The sequence below is a fragment of the Mastomys coucha genome, unplaced genomic scaffold (assembly GCF_008632895.1).
Source record: "Mastomys coucha isolate ucsf_1 unplaced genomic scaffold, UCSF_Mcou_1 pScaffold8, whole genome shotgun sequence".
In the NCBI taxonomy this organism is placed as follows: domain Eukaryota; kingdom Metazoa; phylum Chordata; class Mammalia; order Rodentia; family Muridae; genus Mastomys; species Mastomys coucha.
The window spans coordinates 3,811,187-3,825,990 of record NW_022196914.1 but is presented as its reverse complement, the minus strand read 5'-3'; the positions used below and the strand labels follow the sequence as shown (position 1 = coordinate 3,825,990).

Genomic DNA, 14,804 nt, shown 5'->3' with positions numbered 1-14,804 from the left:
TTCAAGCACTTGTAAAATGGACAATATGTATTTTTCTAAAGCTTCCCATATGCCCAGCAAGAGTGGAGGCTTTATTCACTTCAGCTCCTTGGTAATTTACTGAACAGGCTGAGTGTCTCAGTGGGGCTTTTGTGAATCTCCTCCAGCCTCACTGCTCCAGGCTGTCCTCAGGCCTAAATAGAAGCACTCATTCTGGATTCTTAGACTCCCAGGGCGTAGCAGGTGTCACCCAGTGCATAGGCACAGACTGTAAGAGGACCCAGAAGGGTTGTCTTACCATTTCACAGAGATTAGAAAGCACTTACTAGGACCAGATGAACAGAGAGTACATACTTTGTCCCTGCTATTTGCCCCCACACCATATTTAAAGGACTTCCATGACGAGAAAAACACTTTCCAATCTGTCTCCTCTTCCACAGTCCACCGTAGTCACTTCCTAGTTTTCAGTCAGTGAAGAATTATTGAGAGAGGTCGCTGAGCAGTCTCTCAGTGAGAGATGAAATATCACCTGGAATTAAAAGAAAAAAAAATCTCACCAGAAATATGAGCTGAGGGGAGTTGTGGTCATCAGAATGCCAGTCATAGATGGTGCTTTACGACAGGGAGAGAAATTTGAGAAAGACGTTTTGGGACAGAATGGAGAGGGTCCACCTCTCGAGAACAGCTCTTGTTAACCAAGGGAGGTGTGTGGTGCCACGAAGGGAAACGTGCTAGTTACTCTCACACCACCAGGAGCACGATGCTTGACAGAAACAAGGGAAGAGGGGAGAGATTTACTTTGGCTCATGGTTTCGAGGAGTTTCAGCCTATCATGGTGGAGAGACCCTTGGGAGCAACTTGGTTCATGGTGGCAGGAGTGTGATACTGGCTGTTCCCATGATGGCAACCAGGGGAAAAGACTGTGACAGGCCCTAGGGTCCGGGTATAAACTTCAAAACCCTGTCTTTAGTGAACTAGTTCTGCCAGTTAGAACCAGACTCTATCTCCTAAAGGTTTACAGTCATAGAGTACTGCCACACGCCAGACAATGAGTGGTCAGAACATGAGCCCATGGGAGATGCTGCAAAGTCAACATAATTGGGAGAGCCAGGCAAATGTGGAATTGCCAGGCACCAAGGAGGATGAAAGATGAATAGTCCTAACTTTTCTTTACCTCTTCTTGAGAGTTTCTCAATGCATGAAGAATTCAGCTATTGGAGGCAGTAGACGTCCCATTTGCACTTCTGTTTGTGTGTACTTGAAACTCCACTAAAATGGATTTGTTTTCTCAAAAACAAGCAGTTCGGGTTCCAAGAGTAAACAGAGGCAATGATCCCAAAGTTTTGGAGAACAACACCCTAAGCTGGCAGTAAAGAGAGCTGAGAGGCACCTAATGGATGAGCACACTGAACCCTTCAATTCTCACACGCTGGCATCCTCTGCAGCCTCTGAAGGTGGGGTGGGAGGGGTCGTGAAGGAGAAGTTAAGAAAAGCCTGGGTGGAAGTGTGATTGAGATGCAATCAGAATCCTGCATCTCTGTCATTTCCACATAGCTGGGCGATTGCCTCACTTCTAAGAAGACTAGGAATGCAGAAGTTCTATGGTCGAAGGGCAGCTACCAAAGTGAAGATACAGCTGCCTCAGTGAAAGGCGTAAACCTCGTCACTGACAAGACCTTAAACCTTCCCTACTTAGCGTCTAGAAATTGGGCAGACAATGTTCTCCTTCAGGTAGGATAAGAGGTCCTTGGTTTGGACTTGGCTAGCCTGAGATGAAAGAGCCAGTGTGACAGACAGTGAAAACTCACAACTACTACAGACTAAGTTCATAGTCAGCAATCCTCTCTCACAAGGACTGCAGGCAGAGTTAGATTTCTAAACATTTAAGTATGAATATAAAATTAAGACTGATCAGGCATCTAAAGAATCTTTGGTACCCAAACATAATGTCCCACCCTTTAGACAAAGAACTACAAGCAATCAATGACTTCCAGGATAAGGAAAATTAGTCCTTCCCAGGGATGAGCCCCTAGTGCAGAGTGAACCCATATATATATATATATATATATATATATATATATATATATACACACACATATATATGGCACACTGTATATATATATACATATATATGTACATGTGTGTATACATATGTACATATGTATATATATATGTATATGTGTGTGTATATATATATATACATATATATATATCACCAACCTAAACAGACTCAGCAGTTTGTATTTAAATATATTTGTGCATATGCTACACCCCCACGTGTATGTAACAGCAATAATCAAAGAAAAAGAGGCTATTAACTTGAGAGTGAGGGGGATGATATAATGAGCTCCAGGGAGGGTACCTGGAAGAGGCTGAAAGGAGAAAACATGTGAAAGGGATGTAATTCTATTTCAATTAAAGCCATATTAAAATAGTTAATAAAAGAAAGATGTGGCTTGGAGGGAATGGAGATTATGAAAGGGGAAAAATATAGAAGACACACATCCAAAAATTCATTCTGATCCTAGAAAGGTGAGACTCTGCCCCCCAGGACACAAGGGCAGGATAGTAGGTAGGTAGAAGAGAAATCTTTTTGGAAAAACCTATAGTGTCTTTAAGAAGAATGTTAATTCATATGGCACAGGGGTAACAGTTAACCCACACATCCACACTCATCATTTGCTTGCCTGCTCAGATCTATCTGAGACAAGTGGGCCCAGCCAGGCTCCCATTCTTGACCTTATGCCTGCTTAACTCAGGCTGGTACACTGATTAGTGGTATACTAGCCTAGCCTCCTGGTTCACAGGAAAGGTAAAGTGTTAAATATCTCATATTCAAGAGAGCATTTTCCTAAATTGCAGTTGCTGCTATTATTGCTATGGTATAATTTATATTCTTTTTGCCTCTGTGTAGCATAAGTTTTATTTATTCTTGTTGATGTATGCATTGTAATTGTGCTGCTGAGCAAGCCATTTCTCACACTGGTGAGAAAAATGACCCTTGTGGGTTTACTATACCAGTGACCCCCAATGAAGGAACCCACACCCTTCCTGTACTCCTTTCTGGAGTGGGCTGTTGTGTGGAGAAGCCACATGCAAGAGAATTCAAGCCTGCTGATAGCAGAAATAAGTCTCTCTGAAGTTCCAGCCGGCAGCAGACTTGGTTCTCCACGCATGTTAGTGAGCCCACCTTACGGATGGATTATGGAGCCCCAACGGGGCCAGTCCTGCAGATGACAGGTACTGGGAAGCCATGGTGTTTGATCATGGCCTGGTCTCAGTTAAAGAACCATGTGGACAAGTAATGAGTAAGGTCGTTTGAAGCCATTGCATTCTGGCTTGTGTGCTAGTGAGTAACAGATAAGTAAGTGGCTTTTTTCATTGCCTTGTCCATTAGACATACTGCCTGATGTAGCCAGGGGTCTGCTTCAAGCTGTATCTTTAATGCAGCCCCGCCCCTCCAATATGGCTGCTTGTCGTTCATTCTGCTCCTTTTCGCAGGTAACTCTCTTAATGAACTTTCTTTTTGTCTAGAGGAGAAAAATAATGTTTTAAATAGCTTAGAGATCCCAGGGATCATACACCTAAGAGTGGACGAATTCAGCAGTAAGGACTTTATTTGGAAACGATAGGTTCTCACTATGTAGCCCGGGCTGACCCTGAACTTAAGATTCTCACGTCTCAGACTCTTGAATGATGGTATTACAGGTATGAGCCACACACTTGGCTGAGGGTTTCTAATATTCTTGGTCAACCAGTTACACTGACCTCTGATGTTATTGCCCTGTCATATTTAGAGTCGGACGTGAGCTTCCTAGGCCTTAACTACTATCTTGATGCTTCTCTGGCTTGCTGTGGTTTATGGTTCTGAGTTGCTTTTAGCCTTTTAGGAGGCCTGGTTATTCCATTCTCAGTTTTGTGTGGGAAAAAATAGTTTCCCAGAAAAAAAAAAAGCATGTTGGAAAGCCATCCCTGAGGAATAAACAGATATTCCCCTCTGTACTTACTCAGTCCCTTGCAAAACCTCTCTTTTCTCACAGCTTCTAATGAGAGATTTAGCATTGCCATATAAAAACGTATGACCAAAAAGGTGGCATCAGCATTTTGCAACCAACCTAGCTTCTGCCTGTTTTCACATCCCTTGCAGACACAGGAAGTTCTGCACATCAATGGGACTATGTCATGGCACATGGAGGGTGAAGTTCTGGCTGGCTATCTTCTGCTCTTGAGACTCTCTCCATGCTGAGGGCCAGGCTGTAGCATGAGCAACAAAGCTTGACATTGTGGTGCAGAGTTTTGAAACTGTATGTCTCTGGCTAGATCTAGCCTACGACCTTAAGCCAGTTTCTCATACTCCTCAGGTTTCCACATCCAAAAAAAAAAAAAAAACCAAGGTATTCGATGTTTGCCTTATGAGGTTGCTCCAAAGATTAAAATTAAATTTTATTAAGGACTCAGAACATGAACTGAATTTTTAGTGAATGGGTATCTAGGGATTGGAAATGTGTAGTTCAGTAGTTTGTTCCTTGCCTAGTGTGTGAGGCGCTGGATTCAGCATTCAAAACTATTGAAATACTAAAATAAAAGTAGCAATAAGGAAGGAGAAGATGATGATGGTGATGGTGGTGGTCATGATGGTGCTGATGGTGATGGTGATAACAATGACAGTGATAGTAGTGATGATGGTGATGATGATATTGCTGGTCATGATGGTGATGGTAGTGATGATGGTGATGGTAATGGTTATGATGGTGATGGTCTCTATGGAAACAAGTTTACTTCTGAGGGGTCTTAAATATTTCTTTCTTAGAGGTCTCCCTAGTCCAAGGTGAACAGAAAAAGGATAGTCCTATTTTATGTGGTACAGATCCCTGTCTATTTTTCTTTCGAGACCATCCATGGCATTTTTATTAGAGTCTTTTAGTTTATAATGTGAGGTAAAAGGAAAAGCATTTCTCTTTAATACTTTACATAGTGATAGTAAAATATCTGAGACCTAAAGGGACTTCCAGGGGGTTGCATTTCTCATAAATTGAGATCAAATAAACAAGCCTTAACTCCTGGAATTTTCCAGTTGACTCTTCCCTTACAATAGCACTAAGCTCTCATTAGTCACATTGAGTCTCAAGGCCAAGTTTTTATTGTTGAGGATGTCTTTAGATCTGAATCAATGGTTTCAGCCAATACCTACTAGTTCCACTTCAAAACTGAGTTTGGCATTTGGTGGAATTCTGGCATCGAGATGCCCTTGCTTTCCATAAGCCCATTCTGCTTCAGTCTCCATTCAAGCCTTTTCTCCTTTGCTCATAGTCGGGAGCGCCTCATCTCATCCTCTGACAACCTTCCCTATTGCGACCTTGAAACTTAAAGGCTTGGAGTTTTTCTTCTTTGAGCTTATGTGGATATTAGTATCAAAACCAGTCCCATCTGGGAGTGTCCCTGTATACCAGCAGTGAACAAAATCTTCCTTTTTGGGAAAGTTGGTTTATCTCCCTTTTTAGAAACGATTTTGTATATTTCGGTGGACCCTCATCAAGACTCTCTTCAGGCTTGGTTTCTTTGAGTTTATCATCATCACACTTCACAAGTTTCACTGGCTCAGACTCTACACTTACAGTTTCAGCATCCTTGAAATGAGTACTTTCAAAACGAGGGCTGAAGGCTGAAACCGAATGGTCCCTATTAACAATCTTAGCTACACTTCTAATGTTTCCCAATAACTTATGCTCTGCAAGAGACGAATCTGAATCCTGATCCTGCAGAAACTTGATAAAGTCTTTCTTGGGCAGATGCGTTCTGTAGCACAACCCCCCTGCCATCCTCTCTCACTCCTTCTCCCTTCCCCTCCCCTCCCCTCCTCTCCTGCTGTCTTACAGCACCTATTTCCAAGTGTGCATTACTGCTAGCTCTCATGCAAGCTCTTGAACTCACTCCCATTGTGTAGTTTAAATGCTGTAGCTCATGGTTAACATCTTCCATTTTCTTCCAGCCTCAGTCCTGGATCACCACCACTCTGCTCCCCGCTTCTGTTTAGATTTCACATGAGCAAGAGCACATGCTATTTCTCTGGTGACTAATTTCACTTACCACAACGTCTCCCATGTTCATCAATGGTGTTTCCAATGGCAAGATCCCCTTTGCTTTTAAAGGCTATTCTAGTATTCTAGTATTCTAGTATGTCTGTGTATTCTAGTAGTATTCTAGTATGTCTGTGTCACATAATCTTTATTCATTCATCCATTGATAGACTTTTCTAGAATTTGGAGATTATTTGCCAGTAAAGGCAGCAAAAATGGAAATGGCAAACATCTATAAAACGTTGAAAGTCTCTCAGTCCTTCAATACTAAGGTCTTTATCAAACCACAAGCTTGGAGCAAAGTTGGTAATCTTAGAATATCTAGGGCTAAGAAAGGAATTCACAAAAGGCAGAGAAACAGAGTAAGAAAAATATTACCAACGATTATATACTTTCTTAAGAAAGGGGCACTAGGGCACCAAAATGTGTGTCACTTATTTACCAAGGAAGTCTTATCCAGTAGTTGGGAGTAGGGGTAGTGTTAGTGGTATGGGTACAGGTAGGGGTAGGAGGAGGAATAGGGGTAGAGGGTTAGGCTTCACAGCTAGATGCCTGAGCTTACTGCAACTCCATTTCTGCTGGCCCTGTTGCCATGGTAACTTAAAATATCAAAGTCTCAGTTTCTTTCATGTGTAAGATAATAACAGTGGTATCATAGGGTCATTGTATGGAATAAACACAATGATATCTGTATAGTGTGCTTATAAGTGCTGGCTTTAGAATCCATCTGTCTTGGTTCACCAGCTGAGTGATTTCAGAAAAGTCTCTCAATTGCTGTGTCTTGGTCTTCTGTGAAACAAGAACGTTAACTCTGAGTGAGAGGTTAAATATATGGGCTCCTTGAGGATTTTCTGGCATTTAGTATGTGTTGGATCTGACCCTTTGTCTTTAGTGATAGATAGCAATGGCGTCATGTACTATGCCATGTGATAGACGTCCTCAACACTCAGTTATTATCAGCTGTTAGGATGCTTATTTATCTCTCAAAAACCAATACATGCTTTCAAAATGAAAATTAACATATATGAAAAATTAGAAAAAAATGTAACCACTTTGGGGAAATTATTAATAAAAATTTTGTTGATTATTTTCTCAGAAAATTATTCTATTTTGTATAATCATGTATTACATGTACATGTTTGTATTACATATATAGTCCTGTATTGCATATATACTTAGATATCGTATATATACTTGTGATATATATATATATACATATATATATTATATTTTGTGTTGTTTGTACAGCTGTATGTTGTATGTATAGCTGTGTGTTGTATACACACTTGTGTTGCATGTATAGCTCTAGATTGCTTGCAGTCTTGTGTTGTATGTACACTCACATGGCATATGTATAGTCGTGTGTTGTATGTATACTTATGTGGCATTTGTAAGTCATGTGTTGTGTATATAGTCATGTAGCATATTTATTGTCATGTGTTGTATGTATGCACATGTGGCACATGTACAGACATGTGTTATATGTGTATTCATGTATTCATGTGGTATTTTTACAGTCATGTGTTATATTTAGTCATGTGTTATATGTACATATGTATATCATATGTACTATCATGTGTTGTATGTACATTCATGTGGTATATGTACAGTCATATGTTGTTTGTATAGGCATGTGTTATATGTATACTCATGTGGGATATATGTAGTCATGTGTTATATTATTCTTATGTGGCATTTGTACAGATATGTGTTATACATATACTCATTGGCATTTTTACAGTCATATGTTACATGTACACACGTAGCATATGTACTGTCATGTGTTGTACATATACTCATAAGGTATATGTACAATGTGTGCCTCATGTGACACATATAAAGCCAAGTGTTATATCTGCACTCATGTGTCATATATACGGCCATGTTTTATGAGTATAGTCATGTGGCATATATACAGCCATGTGTTGTATGTACATTCACTTTGATCATATACACCAAAAAAGAATCATTTCCATTTCTTATTACAAACTCTTAATAAGCATCATTTAAGTGACAAGCCATTGTGCACACATATGTGACCACAATCCACTTCTATATTCTTGCCTAGCTTCTGGCTGTTTGAATTTTTCTTTATTATGACTGTGTTAAGATGAGCATGCTTGTACATAAAACTTTTCCCACATAAGCTTATTTCTTCAGGACAGAGTATGAGGATTGCGAGTATCTGGGTATATTCCTATATATTTATGATTTTCTATCTGACAGTGTCTCTCTACTTTTTAAGAGTAATACCAACCTGTGCATAATGGTGCTTTCCTGGACTCTCATCTCAGCATTTGGAATATAAGGAAAGAGACAGCAAGCTTGATGTAAGTTTAGGCTACATACTGAGACCTGGTGACAGAAACCAAATGCTGGGATGTAACTCAGGGAAGAAAGCTTGCCTCACCGGCATAAGACTCTGAGTTCCAACTCCCACATCACAAACACAAAAGTAACCATAAAGTTAAATTGAAGTGTATAAAAATGCCCCTGTGGAATTCACCATTATTAAACCCTTGTCTCAGCCAGCATGATGGAACATGCTTTAATCCCAGCCTTCAGGAGGCAGACACGGGCACAAAGAGAGTTTCCATGAGTTCAAGGCTAGTCCGGCCTGCATAAGGAGTTTCATGCCAGGCAGGGCTACATAGTGAGATAGTTGTCTTAAAAGCAAAACAAACCAAAACCCAACTAGTTGCACTTCATTTGGTAAAATATGTGTGTGTGTGTGTGTGTGTGTGTGTGTGTGTGTGTGTGTGTGTGTGAGCATGTGCACGTCAGAGGACAACTTTGTGTAATTCATTCCTCCCTCCACCATGTGGTCACTGAGAATTGTACTCAGGTCATCAGCGTAGTGGAAAGTGCCTTTACCTGTTGAGCCAACTGCCCAGTATCTTGTTTCAATTACAGTATGCAGTGGCCTCCAGGGATTCAGTAAGAATTGTACTTCATTAACTACTCATGTGTTCTAAATATTTTTGAATGTGTGTATTTAACTCTGTTGTTTCTGGTAAATTGTCTATTTAAGTCCTTTGCCCATTTTCCATCTGTGGACCATAAAATATTTCTGTTGTGTTTTGCATACACTCCTTGTATGCTAAACGATAATACTCTTCTACTGGTTTGTAAATACTTGTCCTTAGGTAATATTTTAACTTTAGTTTTCTTTTCACATATGAAATATTTTAAGACACAATTGTTGCGTGACCTGTTTCTTTGGTGGATGAGTTTTTCCTATGAGCAAAAACTTAGATATAATAATGCTGGAGTGGCTGAAGGTGAATAGGGAGAATGTCGCTGTTTTATAACTTCACAAGTGTTTATTTCTCAAAATTTTTAATCCATCTGGAGTTAAAGTTATGTCAGTATATAGTATGAATTAAGGCTGGAGATTGATTTTTTTTCTTCTAATTTGCTAACCAACTGTCCTAATGCCATCCGTGGAATAATTCTTCCATTCCCCATTGATCCAAGATGCCTTTCTTATCATAAATTACATTTTTATATGTTCTGGGGCCATCCGTCCTGTTCTATCGATCTCCCTGTCCATTCCTATGCCAATTCCATGGGGTTTTAATTATAGTTGAAGGGTCTTTTAAGTCCTCTATTTCAAGAATGCCCAGCAGAGCTAGCACATTTGTGTGAGCATAAAGGTAAGGTCAATGGGTACTTAGAAAGGCCCAAGGATTTTGTTCTTGCTTATGACTGAGCCAGGGAAGGCCACAGAATGATTGCTGTTTATTGAAAAGAGATACTTAGAGGTGTGGATGTGCCTTTGAAAGTGCTCCCAAACATTGCATCACCTGTACAGGACCTAAACAGATCTTACTATTGTTTACTTCTCTGACCCAGATTTTCCAGTGTTTTGTGATCTTCAAACACTGGCAGACTATTACTGCTAATATATAATGGTGGGCAACCAAAGTGAGGTGAATCCTGTGACTAGCATTGATCAATGAGAGATAAACTATAGTAACTTTTGTCGATCCTTGGAAGCAACTTGAATAGTGAGTCCGTGGTTCACTTTCTTCCAAATGTTAGTCCAGACTCCTTGATGGGGATCAGACCATGTGTAACCAACTCTCAGGGATTTGCAAAATACTACAAATCCGCCTGGGTACTCATTTATTATAGCAGCACCAATTAGCCTCTCCTGACTGGTAACAGAGAGTGAGTCAGAATACTTAGTAGTAGTTGGTACATCATGAATTCAATTAGATGCTTAAATAAAATTGGAAAATTAAAGTAGATACCCGCTAAGACACCAGTGAGATGCTCATAGAGTGATTTAACCTTATAGTCTACTCAAGTGCTTCTCTTTAAAGTACCAGGGCAGATCTCACATCTTATTGACTGGGTATCAGTTTTCTAATTCAGGAGCTATCATCCGTGTGATTCCAAGCTTGATGGTTCCTCTCATCTCTAACACCATGGCGTGATTTGCTTGTGTCAGAAAACAGAAAGATCCCTGTATCTCACCACTTCAGTTTGCTGATCTTTCTTCATTGAGAAGTTAATTTCGAGTGGACACCCCAATATTCTGCAAACTTCTACCCATTCCAAGCAATAGCATTATTTATCTCACAGATATATAATATAAATATTCTGTTCATTCACTTTGTCTTTAAAAAGTTACTGTGTGATATAGTCCATTACACTTTCTTAGCTAATTGTAAGAAAGAGGGACTTTGTTGTTGTTTTTTGTTTTTGTTTTTGTTTTTGATTTTGCCCTCTGTGGGAAAACATGACACAGACAACATGAACCTGGGTATGTTAGAAGATGGTGCCCTCTTCAACTAGAGAGAAGACAACAGAACTTGTGGCTCGGATTGGTTTCTGAGTCCAACCAACTTTAACCTCTATGTGCCACCTGTATGTAGGGGGTGGGAAGTGCCCATCAGACTGCAACCTGCTCTCTCTCCACCACCCTCACTTTCCCTATATGTAGATTCTCTCTGAAGACTGATGGAGGAAGCACGTGCAATTAGCTTAAGCACAGAATCTGGCCCTCCAAATGGGTGTTGGCTTTTACTACTAGGATCCTGTAGCTTTTCCTTTACTCTGGTGAGTAACTGCATTCAGCTTGAACTCTAATTTCAGGTTCAGAAGAACATCAAGCTTTCTCTAGGATTTCTGACCACTTTGTACTTCCTTCCTGTCAGAGGTTATGTGATTCGTTTGTCCCCGTGTCTATCCAGTCTCCATCCCTTGTCAGACAACACTATCAAACAAAACAAAACAAAAACAAGCAAACCAGAAACAAATTCCCCTACCACTGCACCCCCTCAAAAAAGAAGGCCCAGTACTTCACTTTCTGGAGCAGGAGAAAAAGTTTAATCTTACCTTGCAGATCCAGAGGAATAAGGCTCCATTATGACAGTGAGGAATGGCAGTGAATGCCAGGCATGATGGTGGGACCAGAAAGTTGAGGGTCCACAGCCTTAGCTACAAATATGAAGCAAACCAAGAGCAATTTTGAAGTTGGAGAAGGCTATTAATTCTCAAAATCCACCTCCAGTGATGTAACTCCTATACCTGAGCCTGTGGAGGAAATTTGTCTTCAAAACCAACAGACTATTCGTTGTCTGTCTTCTTTACCTGAGAACAGTTCCTCACGTTCCTCACACCTCAAGTAGGACCGTGGCTGCCTTAGAACCTCTAGCAGATTGGTGCATAGACAGATCTGAACCTCTGAAAACTATAGTTGACAAGTGCCTATCTAAGTGCTCAACACATTATCATGTGTTGGTCAGTGCACGAAGCCTGTGGGCCAGCGCATGGGGACCGTGGGTCAGCACATGAAGCCTTTGAGTCAGCGTATGGGGACCGTGGGTCAGCGTGTGGAGCCCGTGGGTCAGCGTGTGAAGTTCATGGGTTAGCATATGAAGCCCGTGGGTCACCGCATGAAGTCCGTGGGTCAGCGCATGGGGCCCGTGGGTCAGCGCATGGAGCCCGTGGGTCAGCACATGGAGCCCGTGAAGCTCCTCTAGCTGCTGAACTGCCAGGGACGGAGTAGGCTACAGGAGGCATGGAGGCGTCTCCCCATGTAGAATCTCTGGCCTAGGAGTTTGTGTTTTCTAGGAAGAAGGATCTATTTTTCTATTCTCCTGAAAGTGTCTTATGGGCTTGAGTACACTCTTCATAAAACGTCAAGGCGACAGTGATAAAAGTGGTTGCCGGGAGATCATATTTAACAAGTTCACATGCCAGACCCTTGTACTTACCAGGAGTTTTAGAAGTCCTCAGCATTCGGGGTGGGGGGGGGAGTTGGGAGGGGGGAAGGGAAAGAGACCGCTTTCCTTTCAATTTTCAAATGCCTGTAATTCTCTGAAAGGCAATGAGTTCTAAGCAACTGTATATATGTATATAGAGAGAGACCACACTATTGGTTTACTAATGGTTGAGCTCTATGTTCTTTGAAGGCAGTGGCTTTCGAGAAGGGGGCTACAAATGGGGGCCAAGCAGGATGTTCCTTGCTGTTTTAGGTAAACCACAAAGGTTAGATTTGGGGTGAGTATGGGGCTGAGTACCTTTAATCCCAACACAGCACTGGCAGGTGGATCTCTGTGAGCTTGGGGCCATCTTGTCTATATAGCATTTTCTAGGCCAGACAAGGGTAGCTACATAGTGAGACCCTGTCCCAAAAAACCAGCAAAACAAAACAAAACTAGAACCTAAAAACGAAAACCACTGGATTTTTGTCCCAGCGAGGAGATAGATGCTTTCCAGGTTGGGTGTGGGCTGTCCAGCCTTCCTCCAGTGCTGCATATGTTGCCAGGAGCCAGAGTTGGCTGTAGAAAGAAAGGGGGTGGGCTGGAGGGTGATTGGTTCTAAGTGGAAAAAGGAAGGGAAGTTTTCTCGTGCTAAGGAATTGGTGTGGCGTGCTGCTGCTGTTAAGTGGAGAAAGGATCCGTTTTGTGTTCTTACAAGTATTTTTTTAAAACTAATATTTTGAAATCATGTGTACAGTATGTCTTCACCAGCTCCAGTTCCTCCCAGGACTACCCATCACATCTTCATAACCTCCTTCTTTAGCTTTTTAAGTTTTTGTGCACACCGTCTAACTAGTGCTACCCACGTTTGTGTGGCCGTGGAATCATTCACTGGATCATGAGAAACCCACGAGTGGGCATACACCCAAGGAAAGGTAACTCCCTGGACCCCTGGCTATCAATGGCCAGTGGCTCCTCAGCTCAGCATCCCATCTACCCTTCATGCTGATGGCTCTGTGGTTTTAATTTCCCTGGCTTGGACAGTCTGTTTCCGGTAGCCAGGCTTGTGTGGTGAGAAGGCTTCTGCCTGGGCAACAAGGGTTCCCTTGCTGGGGTTGTGAGGACAGAAAAGAATGGCACTTTTCTCCTTGCTCATTTTAATTTTGAGCAATTTCAGATAAATTTCAGACTTGTACAGTAGTGTTTCCGTGGAGCCTTCATTCAGTATCTTCTGATGTAAATGTATTACATTACCATGGTGATCAGTTATCAACTCTAAGAAATTAATGTCGATATGGTACTATTAACTACAGTGAGTTATTATTCAGATTCTACCCACTTTCCCCAGTACCTTTTTTTTTTCACCCAGGATCCAATCCCAGATCCCTCTGTGCCTTTTGATGTCACATCTCTTTAGTGCTATCTATCTAGTCAGTGGCAGATGCTAGGTAAGCTTTTGTCTTCCAGGACATTGATGCTTTTTAAATGGGTTATTCTTTTCATGGTGACACTTAATTTAGGTGTGTCATAAATGGCAAACTCTCATCTCCTCTCATCTCACCGTTTCTGACTCAAGGTTCGGCCTGGCTCATCCCTGATGAAGGCTTTAGTTCCACTGTAGAATGAGCACTTGACTCCCCCAGGTCTATGTGTTGACACCTAGTCCCCAAGAGACAGCACTCAAAGGTAGGACATTTGGAAGGCAATCAGGCCAAGATGGTAGAATGCTCACAATTGGCATTAGTATTCCTAATAGGGGGTGGAAAAATAAACAATCTCCTTTCTACCCTGTAAGGATCTGGCAAGAAGATGCCACATATGAACCAGAAAACAACCTTTATCAGACACCATGGCTGCCAGGAATTAACCCTGGACTTCCCAGTATAAAACCTACTTTACGGTCTTCTGTTATGATTGCTTTCATGGACTATGACAATCTCCCATTTGCAGAGGGAAAGCTATCGGAAAATTCATGGACGTGAAAAAACAGGACGTTAGCGTGTAAGCATTTCAAGTGAGATACGCTGGGGCTAGACGAACAAACTGTTTCTCTTGGCTTCTTCAGGAAGCCTTCCCCTTAGGCCGGCCTGCCGTAGTTACCTCTGGCATTCTAATGGCATTATTCTGCCTGCAGTGACCCTGCCTGTGGGCACAATAGCCCCAAAAATGCTTCATCTAGTAGCAAGCCAGAGAAGGCAGCTCTCATTAGATACAGGCCACCTTCTCTGTGGCCATCAGAGAATGAAGGCTGGTCGCAGGCCATGGACATGTCCTTCCAAGGGATTCTTCCATGCCTGTAGCTTTGGGAACATAGGGTGGTACACATCACTTTGGCTTTTCCCTGCGCTTCTCAAGGCCTTCTTAGGAAAGGTAGGCCTTGTTAAGTGTTCATGTCCCAGAACTGAAATGGTAGAAAGGAAGAACAAACTCTTACAAGCTGCACAGATAGGTGGGGAGAGGGAGAGAGAGGAGGAGAGGGGAGAGAGACGTGGGGAGAGGGAGGGAGAGGAGAGGGGAGAGAGAGGTGGGGAGA

At 41.8% G+C, this 14,804-nt stretch overlaps 1 protein-coding gene and 1 pseudogene across 1 annotated transcript in view; one reads left to right on the top strand and one right to left on the bottom strand.

Annotated features, from left to right (window-relative positions):
* Positions 1–14,804, top strand: part of Egflam (EGF like, fibronectin type III and laminin G domains) — a 180,401-nt gene that overhangs the window by 45,905 nt on the left and 119,692 nt on the right. The gene's annotated exons all lie outside the window — the stretch shown is intronic.
* Positions 5,156–5,798, bottom strand: LOC116083806 (annotated as a pseudogene).